This window comes from Hevea brasiliensis, chromosome 4 (genome assembly GCF_030052815.1).
Source record: "Hevea brasiliensis isolate MT/VB/25A 57/8 chromosome 4, ASM3005281v1, whole genome shotgun sequence".
NCBI classification, from domain to species: Eukaryota; Viridiplantae; Streptophyta; class Magnoliopsida; order Malpighiales; family Euphorbiaceae; genus Hevea; species Hevea brasiliensis.
In genome coordinates this window covers 16,354,115-16,365,555 of record NC_079496.1, presented here as the reverse complement: position 1 = coordinate 16,365,555, position 11,441 = coordinate 16,354,115, and positions in this window count along the sequence as shown.

The following is an 11,441-nucleotide window of genomic DNA, read 5'->3' as shown; positions in this document are numbered from 1 at the left end:
TATTAAATATATATCCAAAATAAGTAATTATTTAGAAATTAATATCTTCTTAATACATTTATATATCTAACTATATCTATGATGTATCTATCTATCTATATCTAAAGTTAAAAATTTAATTTTCTCTTTATTTAGTTTTTTTTTTAATTTTTAAGTTTTATTTATTTATTTTCTATATTTTAATTGAACCAAATAACCAATCAATATATTTTTTAAGTTTGAAAATTAGTATTACTTATGATTAATTATGGCTTTTAAAACTAACCATATTATTAAAGTTCATTTTATATTAGTATATTTCAATTTTGTGGTTTCAATATTTAAAATTTTAATTAGTGTGGTATTTTCTTTTTTAATAATTTTTCATTTTTTTCTTTGCTTTTCTATATTTTGATTAGATAAATAAATATATTTTTAAATTTAAAAATTAATATTTATTTATAATTAATAATGACTTTAAAAATATTTATTTATATTTTTTAAGAATTTTATTCCATTTATTAAGAAAAAAAAATTAATTAGTCTTGAATTCGGATTTTAATAAAAAAAATTTAATGAAAATAAAATATAATAAAACCAAAAAGATCAAGTGAAATTGAACGCATTGAAGTGCTTTCTTAACTAGAAAGTGGGACTCCGCTAATCAAGGGAATCGAAAATAGATCAACGGCGCACAGAGAGACTGATTGATGCGGGAAATTTGTAGAAGGCTTCAATGCTTCAATGAATTATCATTTCACCACTCCACTCCGCTGATTTTTACCGTTGCGGAATCCCTACTTTAACGATGCCACGTGGACTTATCCCAGCGGTACCTTTGTCCATTTTTAAGTGACCAAACTACCCCTTCCGCTTTTTTAATCAATGTAGGTCCGTCCCCACGAGATGAGATGCTTACTTTTTGTCAACCAACAAGTATGCCCCATTTTGATTAGTCCTTCTTTGAGGCATTCTGATTAAATTTTTGGATTCCCCTAAAAAAAATAAAAAAATACTTCTTAATGAATTTAATAATTTTTAAATTAAATTTTTATACTGAAATTTATATATTTATTATTTTAATTATTTACATATTGTAATTAATTTTATTTAAATCTCAATACAATATTTAATTTACAAGTTATTGAATTTATTCTAATATATATAAAGTTGAATTTATATTAAATATATAAAAATTTGTATTTAATCGCAGTTTATTCAAAATATAAAGCTCATTATCAAGAAAATTCTTTTAAGAAATTAAAAAAAAAATAAAATTATCATTATTATAATGGCAAAAGTAATATATAGACTTACCATATGTTATATGCCTTTTACATAATATTTTTATTTGTATTTTATTTTTGGTTTATTTCTAGACAGAAGCACTAGTATATTATTATTATTATTATTATTATTATTATTATTATTATTATTATTATTATTATTATTATTATTATTATTTCAGTTTTCCTTGGGGAAGTAAAAGACAAAAACTCTAATATTGTTAAATTTGGTCTGTAATAATAATAGATGCAATATTTAAATTTAGAGTCAGTGACATGTGATCTGCTTTTTATATATTTAAATTTAATTGTTAGTTATGGACATAATATAAACCATTAATTTTTTTTATTTAAATAAATGAAAATAATATTTTAAATTTTTTAGGATATGAGTTATTAAAATTTTTTTGTTAATTTAATTGACTTAATAAATAAATATAAATATTTTTTAAATTTTGATATATTTTTTTAAAATTAAATATGAGAATCTATTAAAAATGTGTTCACATTCAATCTAATCATTAAAAATTAAAATTTTAAGAGAAGAAGTGGCCTCTATCAGTCCATCTTAAATCCTTCGTTGCCCCGTCTGTGTACTTAATAAAATACTATAGCAATAGCATTGATGTGTGATTAGCGATTTATGTAAAAATAAAGAAATAAATCAAATCAATGGATATTGTTCATATGAAATAGAGAGTTAAGGAGAAAAATGGTAAAATGAATTGAAAAGAAAGAGATAGGAAATAGATGAGACATAGCAAATAAATAAATAAATAAGATGACAAAAAGCAAAGAGGAAATGAGAAGAACGCGGGAATGACAGCAAGCCAATTGCTAAAGCCATGAAAATAAATACTAATAAACTTCTCTTTCCTTTAACGATGTGAACAAAGCTGGATATCATATCACCGACTCTGAAAGACCATTATAAGCCATTCTAAAACATGCACTTCCTTTCTTCTTCATCTTCTTATTATTATTAATTTTAAGTTGAGGATGGACGACCGAGTCAGTCTATGGCATTAAAATTGGAGTACGGAAAGTCGCATGGAATTCGGTGCTCATGCTTGTTCTCTTCTCTTACGTGTTGTTAAGAGGAATTGGTCTGGACCGGCACGCCGGCACCCACGAAGTCCGTTAATTTCAGATCTTTCTTAATTGTATTTATTTATATATCCACCCCACTCCGTTTAATTTCTTGCTAATTCAAGTAAATAACCATGAGGATTGTATAAGTTACGTAATGTATCTCATGTGAAATTAAGTGTTAGGAATATATAAATGTGAAATTTTTATATCAAAAAAAGATGAGATGTGTGGGAGATATATAAGTGAGAATGATTCATAGATTCATTGTCTTAAGGTTTTAGTTGGATGTGATGTCAAGCCCATGAGTGTATTCTTTCATAAGATCCATCAAGAAGGATTCTCCTCAGGTGCTTTCGGTTTTCCAGATCTCTAACAAGTGGTATCAGAGCCTTAGTTTGGTAAGGGACGAGTATGGAAACGGTGGTCAGTAATTCTCGTAATGCTCTGACACGTGGATGAAAAGAGTCAAGAGACTCCTAATAGGCTCCAATGGAGTAAGAAGGCACTAGAGAAGAGCAGACCGATGGAGTAGGAACTCTCAGTACACGTGATGGTGGAGGCGTGATAGCTCTGGCATGGCTCTTAGAAGTGCATACTTGAGTGGGTTTGGTGGAGTAATTAGGACTTTTGGTAACACCATAATACTTGAGTTAAGAAAAAAGACTTCTGTTTAAGGGGGGGCAGGCCCAATAAACCTAATATAGAAAAAATTCATACTTGAGGCAAAGATTGTTGGGAATATACAAGTGTAAAATTCCCATATCGGGAAAAAGATGGAATGTGGCCCATGAGTGTGTTCTTTCATAAGACCTATCAAAAAAAATTCTCCTAAGTGCTTTGTGCTCCCCAGATCTCTAACATTAAGTGTAGAGAAAAGGAATTAAATAATAAAAACTCTACATTTTATGGAGTTTCTTTTATATATTAAATAAAAAAGAATTATGTATCGGTTTGAGTCATGCATATTTAAATTTAATTTGGTAATAATATTAAAATTTACCAACTTTATATATAAATAAATTGATTCCACATATATGCTTTGTTAAATTATTTAATCTAATGATATTTAAATGCCAATTTTCACTAATTTAGGATTAAGGATGGTATAATTTCACTAATAAAATTGATAATGATATAATTTCATCACTATATATCTTAAGGCAAAATTTAAATATCCAATTAAATTATATATATAAATTATATTTGAATTCCCATCTTGGGAGAAGCTCTTATTTATAACAATATTTAATATTACAAAAAAACTAGCATGGCAACCTGGCACCATCTCTTGAAAAGCAGTAAAAGCAAAGCAATTACATGTCCAAATAATGCTTCACTAGATGGGCACATTAATCTTGTAGCAGTTGATATTGCTTTATCTTTAATTATGTTATACAAGCAGCTGGCTAATGCAGGCATGGAGGTAATTAATTAATTAACTAATTATTCTTGGACCAATGTAAACATTAATTTTCAACTAATTTAAAATGCATTAATCAAGCACTGCTACTGGTCCATTGGATCCACCTTAAAATTATTTAATTAAAATGAAAAAAAATGAATAAATATTCATTTTTATTTATATATAAATGCATTATAACATAAATGTGTAAATTTGTAGTTGAAGGAAATCATATAACTATAGGATTTCCCAGTAGATAAAAAATTAAATATGATACTTATTATAAACCCTAATTGAATGACTCAAGTGGTGATGTGTTCTTCTATAATAATTACGTATATTTATCACAAACACAATCTACAATCTTCAGCAAGACCCAAAAGAAAAGGTTTCTTCAAGAACACATTAATTCTTGAAAAAACAGCGTCCCTAAACAATGGGCATTGTCGGCACATCTCTCTATCCCACAAAATATATTCACAAGCTCTGCCCTACACATGATTATATATCTAGCTATATGCTTCTAATGTGTCTATTTGACATTAAGATTAAAAGAGTAAAATTATTTTTTTTTAAAAAAATATCATTTTAAATATTGTTAAAATATTTTTCTCAACAATAATTTTAACAACAATATTAACTATATGAAAGATTAATTATATTATGTGACAGGTGGTAAAAAAAAATGACATCTCTAAACTATCTCAGTGTGATTGTGGAATCTTTTTTAATTTAATTATACATATATTTTAAGAGTTCTTAATTATTACATATGTCTTTCATCTTGTTGTTTTAAGGATCAAGTTAGCTAAAAATATAATATAATATTAGAAAATTATTCCCTTAAATCCAATCACAGCAATAAAAATTGATTTATGAGTGCCATAAAAAATTAAATTAATCAGAAATTGACTGACTTGTTACTAATCGTACTCTAAATTTTAATTGATAGTAGTCATTTTGTTGAGGATAACTTTGTCATTATATTATATTAAAAATATTTATAAATTTTATAAAAAAAAAATATAAATGGAAATAAAGATGAATGAATCATCGTATATGGAAATAAATTAAGCTAATGGTACTAGTTTTATAGAAAAACCATTGACTAATATGTTTGATTTTTTGTATTTTTATTTTTATTTTGACCTAATATACTAAAATGTAAAGCTATTTTGAATGCATTGGACCAAAAATAAAAAATATTATAGCAAGCAAGACTCTCACAATAGGACAAAGTTAACCAAGTGTCATAGGAGCAATGGTAATTAGTAATAACATGTGCTAAGGACTATAGAATATTATCCTAATTAGGCTAAGATCAACCTAACCTAATAACCCAATAATACTCATGTATTATTATATCAAACCTAACATTGACTACTTGTGGTATAAATCAAAAGTCTCTTAATTCCATAGCTGGCTTCCTTTTTTTTTTTTTTTTTGTTAAAAAAAAATACTAAAGTGCATAAATAATGATATAATTTCTCAAAATATATAATTAATCTAGTAACTTAAGTTTTTAATAGCCCATGAGCTTAATGATATTTAATAATTTAACTATAAGATTTGTTAAATTGGTTCAACCACATCCACTCAATAAAAAAAAAAATCTTGATTAAAGATAAATAAATTTTGGTAAGATTGTCAAATACAACAATACCTATAATTATACATTATAAATTGAAATATAATTTTATAATAATATTAGCTAATAATTTTCATGTAATTATAAAATTGACTTATCATAACCAATCATTGTCTATATCTTTTAGAAAAATATCAGATTATCTATAAATATATGTTCTTTCTCTCCAATCGATGAAATATATTATTTTCTCTTACTAACTCTAACTTGAGCGTTAGAAGTTCTTCCTCTTTTTAAATCAATGTAGGCCCATCCCCATGAGATGAGATGCTTACTTTTTGTTAACCATGCTTCTAAATCAAAAAGACAAGCATCCCCCATTTTGATTAGTCTTTTTTTTTTTTTCTTTTCTTTAAGAGGCATTCTGATTAAATTTTTGGATTCCCCTAAAAAAAATAAAAAAATATTTCTTAATGAATTTAATAATTTTTAAATTAAATTTTTATACTGAAATTTATATATTTTTATTTTAATTATTTGCATATTTTAATTAATTTTATTTAAATTTCAATAAAATATTTAATTTACAAGTTATTGAATTTATTCTAATATATATAAAGTTGAATTTATATTAAATATATAAAAAATTGTATTTAATAGCATTTTATTCAAAGTATAAAGCTCATTATCAAGAGAATTCTTTTAAGAAATAAAAAAAATTCTAAAATTATCATTATTATATAATATTTTTATACAATATATACCTTTTACATAATATTTTTATTTGTATTTTATTTTTGGTTTATTTCTAGACAGAAGCACTAGTATATTATTATTATTATTATTATTATTATTATTATTATTATTATTATTATTATTATTATTATTATTTTAAGTATTATTATCTTATTTCAGTTTTCCATGGGGAAGTAAAAGACAAAAACTCTAATGTTGTTAAATTTCGTCTGTAATAATAATAGATGCAATATTAAAATTTAGAGTCAGTGACATACGTGATCTGCCTTTTATATATTTAAACTTAAGAGTTAGTTATGGACATAATATAAACCATTAATTTTTTTTTATATAAATCAATAAAAATAATATTTTAATTTTTTAGGATATGAGTTATTTAAATTTTTTTTATTTAATTGATTTAATAAATAAATATAAATATTTTTAAAAATTTGATAAATTTTTTTAAATTAAATATGAGAACAATATGTTCACATTCAATCTAATAATTAAAATTAAAATTAAAATTTTAAGAGAAGTGGCCTCTGTCAGGCCTTCTTAAATCCTTCGTTGCCCCATCTGTGTACTTAATAAAATACTAAAGCATTGATGTGTTAGTAGCAATTTATGTAAAAACAAAGAAATAAATCAAATCAATGGATATTGTTCATATGAAATAGAGAGTTAAGGAGAAAATGGTAAAATGAAAAGAAAAGAAAGAGATAGGAAATAAATGAGACATATCAAAGACATAGCAAATAAATAAATAAATAAATAAGATGACAAAAAGCAAAGAGGAAATGAGAAGAACGCGGGAATGACAGCAAGCCAATTGCTAAAGCCATGAAAATAAATACTAATAAACTTCTCTTTCCTTTAACGATGTGAACAAAGCTGGATATCATATCACCGACTCTGAAAGACCATTACAAGCCATTCTAAAACATGCACTTCCTTTCTTCTTCATCTTCATCTTCTTCTTATTATTGATTTTAAGTTACCAAGTCAATCTATGGCATTAAAGATTGGAGTACCTGGCATCATCCCTTGAAAAGCAGTAAAAGCAAAGCAATTACATGTCCAAATAATGCTTCACTAGATGGGCACATTAATCTTGTAGCAGTTGATATTGCTTTTATCTTTAATTATGTCATACAAGCAGCTGGCTAATGCATGCATGGAGGTAATTAATTAATTAACTAATTATTATTGGACCAATGTAAACATTAATTTTCAACTAATTTGAAATGCATTAATCAAGCACTGCCACTGGTCCATTGGATCCACCTTAAAATTATTTAATTAAAATGGAAAAAATGAATAAATATTTATTTTTATTCATATATAAATGCATTATAACATAAATGTGTAAATTATAAAGATTAAAAGCAATCATTTGTAGTTGAGAAAAAGCATATAACTATAGGATTTCCCAGTAGATAAAGAATTAAATATGATATTTATTATAAACCCTAATTGAATGATCGAAGTGGTGATGTGTTCTTCTATAATAATTATGTATATTTATCACAAACACAATCTACAATCTTCAGCAAGACCCAAAAGAAAAGGTTTCTTCAAGAACACATTAATTCTTGAAAAAACAGTGTCTCGGCACATCTCTCTATCCCACAAAATATATACACAAGCTTTACCCTACATATGATTATATATTTAGCTATATGCTTATAAGGAGCACCATTTTAGATGTTGTTTAATTATTTTTCTCAATAATATTTTTAACAACAATGCTAAATATACTTAATTGGATTAGATTTATATATATATATATATATATATATATAAAAGATTAATTATATTATGTGATAAATGGAGAAAATTAATTTTTTGGATGTCATAAAAAATTAAATCAGTCAGAAATCGACTGATTTATTACTAATTGTACTCTAAATTTTAATAGATAATAGTTATTTTATTAAGGGTAACTTTGTCATTATATTGTATTAAGAATATTTATAAATTTTATAAAAAATATAAATGGAAATAAAGATGAATGAATGATCATATATGGAAATAAAGCTAATGGTACTAGTTTTATAGAAAAACCATTGACTAATATGTTTGATATTTTGTATTTTTATTTAAAAAAAAAAAAAAAAGAATCTCACCCCATAGATCTTGACCTAATATACTAAAATGTAAAGCTATTTTGAATGCATGGGAAATAAAAAATATTATAGCAAGCAAGACTCTCACGATAGGACAAAGGCAACCAAGTGTCATAGGACCAATGGTAATTAGTAATAATATGTGCTAAGGACTATAGAATATTATCCTAATTAGGCTATGATCAACCTAACCTAATAACCCAATAATACTCATGTTTTATTATATCAAACCTAACATTGACTACTTGAGTTATAAATCAAAAGTCTCTGAATTCCATAGCTGGCTTCCTTTTTTTTTAAAAAAAAATATTAAGTGCATAAATAATGATATAACTCCTCCAAATATATATAATTAATTTAGTAAATTAGATTTTTGGATAGCCCATAAACCTAATAATATTTAATAATTCAACCATAAGATTCGTTTAATTAGTTTAACTACTGTAAGACTCACTCAATAAAAGGAAAAAATTTTGATTAAAGATGAGCAATTATGATAGGATTGTCAAATATAATAATGTCTATAATTATATATTATAAATAGAAATATAATCCTACAATAATGCTAGCTAATAATATTCATATAATTATATAGTTGACTTACCATAACTAACTATTATCTATATCCTATAAAAATATATCAGATTATCTATGAATGTATATTTTTTCTCCCTAATCAATGAAATATATTATATAGTCAGTGACATACGTGATCTGCTTTTTATATATTTAAACTTTAAGAGTTAGTTATAGACAAAATATAAATCATTAATTTTTTTTATTTAAATCAATAAAAATAATATTTTAATTTTTTAGGATATGAGTTATTTAAATTTTTTTTATTTAATTGATTTAATAAATAAATATAAATATTTTTAAAAATTTGATAAATTTTTTTAAATTAAATATGAGAATTTATTAAACAATATGTTCACATTCAATCTAATAATTAAAAATTAAAATTTTAAGAGAAGTGGCCTCTGACAGTCCTTCTTAAATCCTTCGTTGCCTGTCTGTGTACTTAATAAAATACTAAAGCATTGACGTGTTAGTAGCAATTTATGTAAAAATAAAGAAATAAATAAAATCAATAAATATTGTTCATATGAAATAGAGAGTTAAGGAGAAAATGGTAAAATGAAAAGAAAAGAAAGAGATAGGAAATAAATGAGACATATCAAAGACAGCAAATAAATAAATAAATAAGATGACAAAAAGCAAAGAGGAAATGAGAAGAACGCGGGAATGACAGCAAGCCAATTGGTAAAGCCATGAAAATAAATAGTAATAAACTTCTCTTTCCTTTAACGATGTGAACAAAGCTGGATATCATATCACCGACTCTGAAAGACCATTACAAGCCATTCTATAACATGCTCTTCCTTTCTTCTTCATCTTCATCTTCTTATTATTATTAATTTTAAGTTGATGATGGACTACCAAGTCAATCTATGGCATTAAAGATTGGAGTACGGAAAGTCGCATGGAATTCGGGGCTCATGCTTGTTCTCTTGCGTGTTGTTAGAGGAATTGGTCTGGAGTAGTCTGGACCGGCACGCCGGCACCCACGAAGTCCGTTAATTTCAGATCTTTCTTAATTGTATTTATTTATATATCCACTCCACTCCGTTTAATTTCTTGCTAATTCAAGTAAATAACCATGAGGATTGTATAAGTTACGTAATGTATCTCATATGAAATTAAGTGTTAAAAATATATAAATATAAAATTTTTATATCAAAAAAAGATGAGATGGGTGAGATATATATAAGTGGGAATGATTCATAGATTTATTGTCTTATGATTTTGGTTGGATGTGATGTCAAGCCCATGAGTGTGTCATTTCATAAGAACCATCAAGAAAGATTCTCCTCAATGCTTTGGGTTTCCCATATTTCTAACACGTGGCATTAGAGCCTTGGTTTGGTAAGGGATGAGTATGGAAACAGTGGTCAGTGATTCTTGTGATGCTCTGACACGTGGATGAAAAGAGTCGAGAAACTCCTAATAGGCTCCAATGGAGTAAGAAGGCACTCTTCTGGAGAAGAGCAGACCGATGGAGTGGGAACTCTCGGTACACGTGATAGTGGAAGGCGTGATGGCTCTGACATGGTTCTTAGAAGTACATACTTGAGTGGGTTTGGTGGAGTAATTGGGACTCTTAGTGACAACATAATCATTGAATTAAGAAAAAAGGCTTCTATTTAAAGGGGAGCAGACCTAGTAAGCCCAATATAGAAAAAATTCACATTTGAGGAGAAGATTGTTGGAAATATACAAGTGTAAAATTCCCACATCAGAAAAAAAAATTGGGATGAATGAGAGACATATAAGTAGAAATGATCCATAGATTCATTGCCTTAAGGTTATGGTTGGATGTGACCCATGAGTGTCTTCTTTCATAAAACCCATCAAGAAGGATTTTCTCTAGATACTTTGGGCTTCCCAGATCTCCAACATTAAGTAATAAAAATTCTACATTTTATGGAGTTTCTTGTATATATTAAATAAAAACGAATTATATGTCAGTTTGAGTTATGCTTATTTAAATTTAAGTTGATAATAATATTAAAATTTACCAATTTTATATATAAATAAATTGATTCCACATATATGCTTTGTTAAATTATTTAATCTAATGATATTTAAATGCCAATTTTCACTAATTTAGGATTAAGGATGGTATAATTTCACTAATAAAATTGATAATGATATAATTTCATCACTATATATCTTAAGGCAAAATTTAAATATCCAATTAAATTATATTTGAATTCCTATCTTGGGAGAAGCTATTATTTATAACAATATTTAATATTACGAAAAAACTAACATGGCCACCTGGCACCATCTCTTGAAAAGCAGTAAAAGCAAAGCAATTACATGTCCAAATAATGCTTCACTAGCTGGGCACATTAATCTTGTAGCAGTTGATATTGTTTTATCTTTAATTATGTCATACAAGCAGCTGGCTACTGCATGCATGGAGGTAATTAATTAATTAACTAATTATTATTGGACCAATGTAAACATTAATTTTCAACTAATTTGAAGTGCATTAATCAAGCACTACTGCTGGTCCACTGGATCCACCTTAAAATTATTCAATTAAAATGGAAAAAATGAATAAATATTTATTTTTATTTATATATAAATGCATTATAACATAAATGTGTAAATTATAAAGATTAAAAGCAATCATTTGTAGTTGAGGAAAATCATATAACTAT